The sequence below is a fragment of the Acomys minous genome, assembly GCF_964271855.1.
Source record: "Acomys minous genome assembly, chromosome: 8".
Lineage (NCBI taxonomy): Eukaryota > Metazoa > Chordata > Mammalia > Rodentia > Muridae > Acomys > Acomys minous.
Genome location: NC_140489.1, coordinates 27,764,605 through 27,777,817, shown reverse-complemented (window position 1 = coordinate 27,777,817; position 13,213 = coordinate 27,764,605). Strand labels below are relative to the sequence as shown.

The following is a 13,213-nucleotide window of genomic DNA, read 5'->3' as shown; positions in this document are numbered from 1 at the left end:
GCCACAATAAACATGAGGAAGTGGGTGTCCTGTGGTATGGAGCATTGGTTCACATTACCACAAATAGGTCATATGGCTACTTTCCTGCCTTCCTCACATGCTTGCCAATAATTGCTGTTTTCTTTTTCTTCTTCTTTTCCTTTCTTTGTCTCTTTTTCTTTCATTTCTTTTCTGTAACACTAAGGATTAAACTCAGGGCCATGCCCATACTAAATGAGTCTCTACTAGTAAGCTACATTCCCAGGCCTTCTTTTTGGCAAGCATTCTGAATGGGGTATAATGGAATCTAAAACTGTTTCTGTGTATCCTTAGCTTCTGCTAAGGAATTTCCTCACCTGGGAAGCCCTAACACTTTTCATTGTCTTAAGACTAAGTTTTTTGAGCTCTTAATGAACTCCTTTCTTGTGCTAAACATTATATCACAATACATGATAAATTGTATTATTTGCATCTGTCACCAGGCATGGTAGCACATGCCTTAATCCCAGCACTCAGGAAGATGAATAAAACAGGATTCTCTGAATTTGAAGCAATCTTGGTCTACATCGTGAGCTCCAGGAAAGACAGAACTGCATAGAGAGACCATGTCTCAGAAAAATAAAGCAGTTGTGTCATTGTTATATGTAGATTCTTTGTTCTCTGTCCTTAAATTTTAAACTACAACATGGAAAAAAATGCTTCCTGGAAGCGCAACAAATATATTGCATTGGAAGGCTTGAAAGAAAAGAGGAGGGACGGTAGTGTTTAAAAGGAGACAAGAAACAGATCCACAATGGAACAGTAGATGCTTTGTAAGAAAATTCAAGGTTCTGAGGATCAGGAGTCACAATCTGGATCTGCTCAGATTCGGCATGGCCCAGCTTCCACATCTGGATCTATTCTGCAAGCATGAGCTGAGGAATCTGTCCTCTCTCCTGACACTGCCTAGGTGGAGCTGGCTGGAAAGTGAGTTCTTGTCCATCTTGTACCTGGGGGACTACAAATGGAATTTTTCTTACAGAATAGCATGGATAACACCAAAGGGTAACACTAATGCCTTGAATTCAATTGTAGTAGTCTCGTCGTTTTCTTACCTGACCTGTGGGGCTCAGTCAAAAAGCCCTAGAAACCTAAGAGTTTTGCCATATGGTCTTAATATTCTCCTTGCCCAAAAAGTTCAGCTCACTGAGTGGAAACTTCAAGTACTTTGTTTTCAGAATGTGAACCAGCACCTTTGGCAGATGGGGCCCAGAGCCATGGTACCATGCCTGCTCACCTGCTTACCAGAAGCCAAGGTTGAGGTGCAAACATACAACCATGATTGAAAGATAAGAGGAAAGGAGCCTTTGAGATCATAAGATCCTTGCATTAAAGATGTCACTGTAAATAAATCCCTACCTTGCCCCTTGTACTGAGTGGAGATGGGGAAAAAAAGCCACCCAGCTATGTTTAAAAGATGTGGATTTCATGAAGGTCTGTATAGAAAACACAGAAGGTTCTGCAGGTCTGACAACTGAAGAGCATCAAGGAGCTGGACATGGAAAGCTTGGATCATCAAGATACCAGAAAATAACCATTCTCTACCTCAGCAAGATGCGTAACTTTCAGAATATCCCTTTATTAATATGAGTTCAAACTCATACCATTCCAAGTCACAAAATAACAAGTGTTTCCACATGCACGATGCTCATTGTATTAAAAACTAGAAATCTCTGGAAGCTTGAAAAGAGGCAACATCTTTCTATGTGGAAAATTGTACATGATACTCAGGAGTTAGACTCCCTTGGATTCTCTTTGTTGGAACTCAAGCCCACTTCACCACTCAGACTTGAAGCATCCTTACAAGTATCTAAGTACCAGTCTGTGTTCCTTTCTAAGCTCTCCTAAAGAAGGTGACAGGTACATTTGATATCCTTGTATTGGACCATTGTCAAACCACTGAATTCCAGCTCAATGCCATCTTGCCTACCCCAAGGCCCTGAGCTCCCAGCTCACCATACTCAGTTGCTATTGGAAATAAATCTGGATGTATGTTCTGGAGAACCTGTTGGGCCACACTGCCAGATTGAGCCAGTTAAAGCAAAGATCCTATACCTCTGAAGAACTATATTCAAAGTTGCATCTGCAATTGTCAACCTTGGAAATCTGCCCAGATCTCTGTTAGTTGAGGCAGTTACTAGGGGATGTAAGGTCACAACTTAAGGTTCATAATGATGCCAACTTCTGTGATTAGGGACAGTTTTCATTTTGCTTTGGAGCCTGGTGGCCACTTGGAATTTACAACAGAGTGTCACAACATATTTCCATATAATACCATTACTATGGAAGCATTATATATCTTCAATCTGACTGAGGCTGGGAGAGCTCAAGTTCAAGGCCAGCCTAGTGTACATAGAAAAATATTGTCTACATCCTTTCAAATAGGGAGGGTCAAAAACAAAGGAAACCTCATGTGAAAAAAAGAAAAGAGATTAAAATTCATGTGCCAACACTGGCTTTCAGGTCCTTGAAATTTGTTTTTCCAACTTTATGTTATACATGTCAATTATGAAAATTTTACTGTAAATAAGAAATAAAAAATAACTTTCAAACCCCTTGATATTATTTATATAATAATATTTTTCCTTTGGCCTTTTAAATTTCCAGTACAGTTTAAGAGTCTTTTTTTATGTATGATGGGAAAATAAACTTGTTATTTGTGGACCATTGTGTGTGTTCATTTATAAAATAAAACAATAATCAAAAATGCATCCCCAGATGATTTATATTAAACAGAGACTATATTTTAGTAGCCAAGTCTACAAATATAAAGAACATATGCTATGTTCATACCAAAGTCCCCTGCATTTAGCCAGTTAAGTAATAAATGCAATTATGATGCACCATACCAGTTTCAGACATTGTCTTACAATTGACTATCAAAGAGAAATATTATTCATTGTGCTTTTTAGAGTAATTGAAGACAATATAATGAGATAGACTTAAAGATTTTATCCAAAAGGCAATTTTATATTTTAAGTTTTTTTTTCACCAAAAAAAAATAGTTTGGTTTATTTTAACAACATGCTTCTGGGCATGGGTCTCGGCTGTAGGTATTCCCAGCGATATTACATTTGAGAAGGCTGATTTTTTTTCCTTATCCTTCTTATATTAATTGCAAATAGAAAATTTCCATTCTCTCTATTCAGTGCTGGAATATTGTCTGGTTTAAACCTGTTGCTCTCTGCTGTGTGCTGGCACAGTCTCTGTGAGTTCATCTTTGTAAACTTCTTTGTGTGTGTGTATATGACACTCTTCTTATTTGAGAGAGTGTTTTCATTTTTTCCAGTGTAGAGCTGTGTGAAAATTTGTGTGTGTGTTTGTGTGTGTGTGTGTGTGTGTGTGTGTGTGTGTGTGTGTGTGTGTGTTAAAATAACCTCTACAAACTCAATGAATCCCAGTATCTTCTGCTTTAACTTCTAATGTGTCCTGTTCATTTTAATGAGGGTTTGTCAATTTTGTTGTAATTTTCTAGAAACCAAATTTTGTGGCATTGATCTTTTCTATTACTATAGTAATGTCTGTGTAATCTAATTTCACTTTAGTTTTTTAAAATTAATTTCAGTGGGATTTCATAGAATATATTTTTAACATTATTCTTTTTCCTCTACCTCTCTAAGCAAGCAATTCTATGTTATCTATCTCTCCTTAATGTGTACCAAAAATAAAAAAGAGAATATACAAAATCAATATGACAAAATTACCAAAACAGAGCAACTAAAACAAAAATCAAACACAGCAAAACATAGATGTGGTTTTGTGTTGATCACAGCTACTCCTGCGTATGGTTCCTGTCCTGGAAAGTGGGTGATTGATTGATACATATCCAATGTCACTTCATTCCTAAAATCTAACTTTTCTCTTTCTCAGCAGGTATCAGTTGCAAGTATCTTTTTGGTGATGAGTGGAACATTTTGTCCTACTTCCCTACGTAGTGCTAGAATTTTTTAACTAAATATATTATCAAGTTTAATTTTAAAGTAATATATGCCCCTGATTAAAATTAAACAGAAAGATGAAACAACTTCCATTATCCAAAATAAAAATAATCCTTCCAGAATTTTCTATTCGTTTGTTACACTCTCTTTAAAGAATACTTTTCACATTATAAATTGCTCTATAACTTCTTCTTTTCAAATAGAATAGCTTGGAGATATTACCTATTAGTGTGCACATGCGTGTATGCACGTGTGTGTGTGTGTGTGTGTGTGTGTATAATAGAACAAACCAACCAAGTGATTTACACATAGGCTATTTCTGGAATTTTAGTATTCTTAGAAGACAACACAATAAGATATAGCTGTGAGAAGGGTGAGAAGACATTTATTCTGGGAATTGACGTACTTCATTACGGAGGCTGGAAATCACAGCATACTCCACAGTATTGAGAGGAAGGCCCAGGAAACTCAGTGGCAGAGATCAGCTCAAGTTAATCAAAAGCCAAGGGTGTAATTCTGTGAGTCCAGTAGTCTGAGAATCCAGTGGGCCCTTAAGATAAGTCCTGGACCTCAAACACCCAAGAACCTAGATTTTTGTTGTCCAAGAACAGAAGAAGGCATTCTAACTCCAAGAGACAGAAAATTCACCTTTCCTCTGCTGTTTTGTTCTTTCTGCCTACATTCAAAACAGGGTGTCCTCACTCAGTCCTCTGGCCCACAGGCCACATCCTCATAGGTACACCAGGAATAATATTTCACCAACTACATTGGTTTCCCAAAGTCAAGCCAAACTGACACCTAAAATTAACTATCATTCCAGCACTTTATTTCAACAACATAGAAAAACTGCTTGATTGTTTTGTTGTAGTCTATTTTATATCCACCCTGAAAACATTATTTCTTTTAAAAACTAATTTTATTTTTACTATAAACTATAATATGTAAGTTGGTGTTGAAACATGTTTACTAATACATGGTACTCTTTCATATTTCACTGTTACATTGTACTTTATCTATCTTGATTTTGCTTTTTATGAAACGTTCCTAGTCAGTATATTTTTAATTTTGTACTGAACACTTGACATTGAAAGCTCTGGTTATTGTTTCTATTTCAACTCCAAGCACTATTTAGGCTATATAATTATACCAGTTACAAAATATAACTCCAACCACCAGAATTTTCTTTCACTTCACCTTTCTTCTAAGATCATATAATTTCATGGCATATTTTGATTGTGGAGTTTTTGAAAATTGACATTCAATTTGTAATCATAATACTACCAATGCTCAGAATAAGTATAATATTTCCACTGATTCTATGTTCCCCTCTAAGTCTTCAAATCAAAGCTTTCCTTTTACTGATTTCTTGATTGACTTATCTTTGGGGAGGCTGAAGTATATCATCAAGAAAATCTTCCATTGATTTTTGTTTCTTTTCATCAAGACATGCTCACAAGTGCAATATTAAACTTTTCCCTCCAAAACTAGTTTGGATAGCTTGAGAGTGCCCATCCCTCTTTTACCTCAGAACTGTGCCTGCTTTGAGCACAGATAAGCTCTAAGACCATGTCATACTTAAAAGTTTGGGTGTTGTTCTTGGCTTTGTTTAGTTTTACTCTATAGCTATAGAATTGGCCTCCCACCATCACTACATGATTTTTGCCTTCCTTTATTTATACTGTTTTCTTCTGTTTTATCTTTGACTACATTTCCAATTTTATGTATCTATGTAGTCAGTATAATTATTTATATTTCATATTGTACAGCATTTTCTCTGCATGCAGTCATTTCATCCTGGAGGAAAACTCCTTAAGAAAGAGATTCACAAACTTCTTAAGGAAGTTTTCTTAAGATCTAGGACCTAAAGAATGTGCAAGTCTCGGGAAGTCCCTGACACAGGTCATATGCACAAGTTTCTCTCTCTTCAAGGTGATGTAAACAATAAGGAGTGCTAAGGTTCAGAATATGCTACTTAAGAAGAGGAGACTCTGGCCTGTCAAGCAGTCTGCAAACTATGTCAGAGCTCTAAGGCTCCAGTGCTATAGCCATCCTTTGCTCCTCTAAGTAACCTCAAGAAACTCATTGCTTCATCTACTTGCACTTTGATGGAATCATTACTTTGATTTAACACCGTTGCCCTATCTCGAGAAAATATATATATTTCTCTTGCTTTCCCACAAATAATGTTATACAGCAAGGCATATTAATATTTATGTTCCATTCTACCAACTCTATAATTGTGTATACCTAAGTGAACTACTCAAGAGTCAGTGATAAGCCTGTGCAACTTAATTACTTTTAGTCCTTCTGAAGTCTCTGATGGGATTGAAGACCAGATAGTTTAGTTTTACAATTAAGCATAGCTGTTTAGGAGTTAAGGTGTTTTTAGGTCTACATAGATGTTTTAAGGTAATAGAGATGAGATATGATAGATACAGATTTACATTCAGAATATTAGACTCACCAAGATAGGAAAGATGTTTCTTCAAGACTGCCAAATACAAATAACCGAAACACTATGAATGTAACATATATATATATATATATATATATATATATATATATAAAATTCCTGATTGTTTCATGATTCTTCTTGCTGTAGGTAGTTTATTGTATATATGTGTAATAATATAATTGTATATGTAAAATTTTTAATAAAAATTATAAAAAAATAAAATGTTATGACTATCTAATTTTAATTGCTCCTTTAATGTAGTTTCTAATTATGCAAAAGTGTTATTTTTTTCCTTGATAGCAGTATCTTCTCTGTCACATACTTTCATTTTTTAACTCATTTTTTAGTTTCTCGGTGTACTTTTCATCAATTAATAATTTATAATTTATTTTCATCTTTTAAAAAATTCTTCACCAGTTGTGGTAGTGCACGCTGGTAAGATTTGCTGGAGGAGGCAGAGGCAAGAGGATCATGAGTTCGAGGGCAGTCTGGGCCACACATTTTAAAAAGAAAACAAATTCTTCATATACTATTATTCCAAAAACTATATCCACTTAACATAGAAAGAATAATCAGCTGAATTTTATTTTCTTTTGTTTGTTTTTGTTTTTTTGTTTGTTTGTTTTGAGACAGGGTTTCTCTATGTAGCCTTGACTGTCCTGGACTCACTTTATAGATCAGGTTGACCTCAAACTCACAGAGATTCACCTGTGTCTGCCTCCCAAGTTCTGGGATTACAGGCACCAGGCTTGAAATTTCCTTCTACTTATTAGAATGTGCATTGTTCTAAAGTGCATTTCTTTGTGTCACTGAACATAAAGTCGGTTTGGGAGTTTTGTTTGTTTGTTTTCATTGGTTTTTGTTGTTTTGTTTTGTTTTTTTAGCTTCTGACCCAAAGTCCCTCATTCTGGAGATTTTTTAAATGTCTCATTCTTCTTTAAACATGAACAGTTCTAACTCCATAATTTAAAACAAAGAGGAAAATAGTATTGTTACAAATGCAATTCCTGGAGATTCCAAGATGGCATCGACCATTATGCACTGTAGCTGATCTACTGCGTGGAGACCAGGGACTTGAATGGAGCCACAGACTGCTGGATCTAGAAAACTGTAGGTGAGTGGAGTCCCAATCTCCGCAAACCACCAGTAGGCCTGGTCCCGGGACAAGCAACAGCCCGGAGGTCCTGAACCCACTCGCCAGATGCTCGAACAGAACCTACCTGCAAGCTGCAGCTGGCCTATAAAGCACAAACTCACTGTGTGGGGCAGTGGTACACCAGAGCCCCTGGCCTGAGGAATCTCAGGGAATAGGGTGAAACTGCCCTTGGATCCCTCTATCCAACCCATGCCAATTTGTGAAGGTCCTCCTGGCCAAATGGAAACAGGCAACGGGGCCCACCAAAACCAGCTAGAGTGGGAGTGCAGCTCGCTGGGCTCAATCTAGAGTTGGACACAACGGACACAGCGAATTGCAAACAAGGGCAGCTAGAACCCAACTTGGACTGCTTCCACAGGCCCAGCAGGATCTCCCATGCTCTCGGGAGAGGCTGGACACCCCTGCGGTGTCTAATCGCTGAGCCAAAAGGCAACTTCAGCTCCAAGGATCTGTGAGCGGTCCAGGCTACAGGGCCGCAGAAAGTGCAGACACCTTGCAGCCCACCTGCGGTCGGAAATGGTCCTGTCTCTGGGCCTGTCTATTGATCCTGCACTCTCCAATAGACAGAACCTGACTGGATCAGCTCCCACAGGCTGGGCAGAATCGCCCACAGTCTCGGGAGAGGCTAGACACCCCTGCAGTGTCTAGATGCTGAGCTAAAAGGCAGCTACAGCTCAGAAGACCTGATCCAGCTGGGGTCTTGGCTACAAAGCAGCAGGAAGGACAGGCAGCTGGGACCAACCTACCCAACCAGAGCACTTGTGTGCTGACCTTGTTCTATACTCCAAAACAGCTGATCTGAATTACAGCAGTAAAGTAAAAGGGTCCAGGTAGAAACCTATTTCTGCTGACTCAGTCTGGAGCCTAAGGTGTAGAGAAAAATCTCCAGGAGTGGAAACCTGATCACCTGCCTGTTCCAGGGAAATACTCTATGATCCCCACAGGCAAGGGCATACAACCTATAATCATTCATCAACTATCCACTCTCGACGACCAGTGAAGGACACCAGAAGCTACCTCCCAATATCAGAGACACCGAAATGACAAGAGAACAGTGAAAGAATGCAAACAAAAACCAGAACAGTTTGGCATCTCTAGATCCCAGCAATTCTGATGAAACCAACCCTGAGAACCCAAACACAACTGAAATACAAGAAAATGACCTTAATTCCTTAGTAAGGAAGATGATAATGGAAGAAATGAATGAAATCTGTAAACAACTGCAGGAGGATGCAGCTAAGAAGGTTGAAGATATAAAAGAGTCATATAGAGAGGCACTGGAAGAATTCCAGAAAAATACAAACAACCAGATGAAGGAAATCATTAAAACAGTTCAAGATCTGAAGATAAAAATGTAAGCTATGATAAAGGAATACACAGAAGAAAAACGTGATCAAGACACCTCAGAGAAGAAAACAAGCGTCACAGAGGTGACCTTATCTTACAGAATCCAAGAAATGGAAGAAAAAATGCCGGGCCTTGAAGATACAATCATAGAACTCGAAACAACCATCAAGGAAAATGCTAAATGTGAAAAGCTCCTGACACAGAACATCCAAGAAATCAAGGACACCATGAAAAGATGAAACGTGAGAATAATAGGTATTGAGGAAAGAGAGGACACCCAACTTCACAGTCCAGAAAATATCATTAAAAAAATCGTAGGAGAAAATTTCCCCAATCTGAAGAAGGATATGCACATAAGCATACAAGAGGTCTACAGAACACCAAACAGAATAGACCAGAAAAGAAAATCTTCCCACCACATAATAATAAAAACACAAAATATACAGAACAAGGAAAATTATTAAAAGTGGCAAGAGAAAAAGGCCGAGTAACATACGATGGAAAACCTATCAGAATTACACCCGACTTCTCAGCAGAGACCATGAAAGCCAGAAGGGCCTGGACAGAGGTCGTGCAAGCCCTAAGAGAACACAGATGCCAGGCCAGACTACTATACCCAGTGAAACTATCAATAACCATTAACAGAGAAAACAAGATATTCCATGACAAAAACAAATTCAAACGGCATCTATCTACAAATCCGGCTTTACAGAAGTTACTAGAAGGAAAACTCCACCCCAAAGCGACAAATTACAACCAAAACTACATAGGAAACAGATAACTGCACCATCGCAAAATCACAACCTCACAAACTCTCGACTGTAACAAATAGCAAAAATGAAGGGATTTAACAGTCACTGGTCATTAATATCTCTCAAAATCAATGGTCTCAGTTCTCCAATAAAAAGACACAGACTAACTGAGTGGATGCATAAACATGACCCAACATTCTTCTGCATTCAAGAAACACATCTCACCCACAAGGACAGACATTACCTCAGAGTAAAAGGTTGGGGAAAAATATTCCAAGCAAATGGTCACAAGAAGCAAGCTGGTGTAGCCATTCTAATACCTAATAAAATAGACTTTCAACCAAAATTAATCAAAAGGGATGAGAAAGGACACTTCATACTCATCAAAGTTAAAGTCAATCAAGAAGACATCACAATTTTGAACATTTTTGCTCCTAATACAAGGGCACCCACATTTGTAAAAGAACTACTAACAAAGCTTAAACCACTCATTGATCCCCACACATTAATAGTGGGAGACTTCAACACCCCACTTTTACTTAAGGATAGGCCTTTGAAACAGAAACTAAGCTGAGAAATAATTTCATTAACCAACGTCATGAATCAAATGGATCTAACAGATATCTACAGAATTTTTCACCCAAATGCAAAGAATTATACCTTCTTCTCAGAACTCCATGGAATGTTCTCTAAAATTGATCACATATTAGGTCACGAAGCAAGCCTCAACAGATACAAGAAGATTGAAATAATACCTTGTATCCTATCAGATCACCATGGTTGCTGGATTTCAACAACAGCAGAAATAATAATAATAATAATAAAGCCTACACATACATGGAAACTAAATAGCTCTCTACTTAAAGACATGTGAGTCAGGGAAGAAATAAAGGAAGAATTAAAGGACTTCTTGAAATTCAATGAAAATGAAGGAACAACATACCCAAATTTGTGGGACACAATGAAAGAGGTACTAAGAGGAAAATTCATAGCACTAATCCCCTATAGAAAGAAAGTGGAAACATTCCACATAAACAACTTAACGACACATCTGGAAGTGCTAGGGGAAAAAAAGAAGCAGAAACACCCAAAAGGAGTAGACATCTGGAAATAATCGAACTTGGGGCTAAAATTAATAAATTAGGACCAAAGAACAATTCAAAGAATCAACAAAACCAGGAGCTGGTTTTTGAGAAAATCAACAAGATAGACAAACCATTAGCCAAACTAACTAAAAGACAGAGAAACACTATCCAAATCAACAAAATCAGAAATGAAAAGGGAGACATACCAACAGACACCGAAGAAATACAAAGAATCATAAGAACCTGCTTTAAAGGAATTTATGCCACAAAATTTGAAAATCTAAGGGAAATGGACAATTTTCTCGACTGATTCCATTTGCCAAAATTGAATCAAGATCAGATAAACAAATTAAATAGCCCTATTTGGCCTATAGAAATAGAAGCAATCATTGATAGTCTCCCAACCAAAAAACCGCATGCCCAGATGGCTTCAGCACAGAATTCTGCCAGACCTTCAAAGAGGAGCTAATACAAATACTCCTCAAGCTACTCCAAAAGATAGAAATAGATAGAACATTACCAAATTCTTTCTGTGAGGCCATAGTCATATTGATACCTAATCCCCTCAAAGACCCAACAAAAAAAGAGAATTTCAGGCCAATTTCTCTTATGAACATTGATGCAAAAATATGCAATAAAATACTCACAAGACGAATACAAGAACATATCAAAGACATCATTCACCATGACCAGGTAGGCTTCATTCCAGGCATGGAGGGATGGTTTAACATACAGAAATCCATCAATGTAATCCACCATACAAACAAACTGAAAGAGAAAAACCGCATGATCATCTCCTTAGATGCAGAAAAAGCATTTAATAAAATTCAACACCCATTCATGTTTAAAGTTCTGGAGAGATGGGAAATAAAAGGCACATACATAAACATAATAAAGGCTGTATACAGCAAGCCAATAGCCAACATCAAATTAAATGGAGAGATACTCGAGGAAATTCCTCTAAAATCGGAGACCAGACAAGGCTGCCCACTTTCTCCATATCTCTTCAATATAGTTCTTTAAGTTCTATCCAGAGCAATAAGACATCAAAAGGAGATCAAGGGGATCCAAATGGGAAAGGGAGAAGTCAAATTATCCCTATTTTCAGATAATATGATAGTATATATGAGACCCCCAAAATTCCACCAGAGAACTCCTAGAGCTGATAAACACCTTCAGCAAATTAGTTGGATACAAAATTAACTGAAAAGAGTCAAATGGTATATATTCACTTATATCTGGACACTAGCCCAAGGGCCATGTCCCATGAAAGTCTTCACTTACCAGGAAAGCAGGACAGAGGGGAGGACATCCTATTGGCACTCTAGGTGAAAGAAGCATGGGAGAATGGAGAAATAGAAAGTTCCAGAGGGTCCTAGAAACCTACAAGAAGAACATTATTATGGGCAGATCTGGGCCCAGGGGTCCTGCTCAAACTATGGCACCAGCAAAGGACAATACGTGCAGTAAACTTTGAACCCCTACCCAGATCTAGCCAATGGACACATGTTCTTCACAGTTGAGTGGAGAATGGGGACTGATTTTCACATGAACTCTGGTGCCCCATATTTGACCACGTACCCTGGATGGGGAGGCCTGGTGGCACTCAGAGGAAGGATAGTAGGCTACCAAGAAAAGAGTTGATACCCTATGAGCATATAAACAGGGAGGAGGTCCCCATCAGTCACAGTCATAGGGTAGGGGAGGAGTAAGGGGAAAATGGGAGGGAGGAAGGAATGGGAGGATACAAGGGATGGGATAACAATTGAGATGTAATATAAATAAATTATTAAAATATATTTTAAAAATAAAAATGTCAGTAGCTTTCCTATATACAAATGACAAACATGCAGAGGAAAAAATTAGGAAAACTACACCCTTCCCGACAGCCACAGGCAATATAATATATCTAGGAGTAACTCTAACCAAGCAAGTGAAGGTCTTGTTTGAAAAAAAAACTTTAAATCTCTGAAGAAAGAGATTGAAGATGACGTTAGAAGATGGAGGGATCTCTCTTGTTCATGGATTGGGAGAATTAACATAGTAAAAATGGCCATCTTACCAAAAGCAATATACAGATTCAATGTAGTCTCTATCAAAATACTTACAAAATATTTTGAAGATGTTGAAAGATCAATTCTCAACTTCATATGGAGAATCAAAAAGCCCAGAGTAGCAAAAACAATCCTATACAATAAAAGATCCTCCTGAGGATTCTCCACACCTGCTCTCAAGCTGTACTATAGAGCAACAGTAATCATAACGGCATGGTATTGGCACAGCAATAGGCTGGTGGATCAATGGAATCAAATCGAAGGCCCAGATATGAATCCACACACAATTGGTCACTTGATTTTTGACAAAGAAGCCAAATCTATTCAATGGAAAAATGATAGCATTTTCAACAAATGGTGCTGGTCTAACTGGATGTCTACATGTAGAAAAATGCAGTTAGACCCCTA

General features: G+C 37.8%; 1 long non-coding RNA gene across 2 annotated transcripts in view; it reads right to left on the bottom strand.

The window, feature by feature from the left end:
• The window catches only part of LOC311602837, a 179,580-nt gene that overhangs the window by 131,155 nt on the left and 35,212 nt on the right, over positions 1-13,213 (bottom strand). The gene's annotated exons all lie outside the window — the stretch shown is intronic.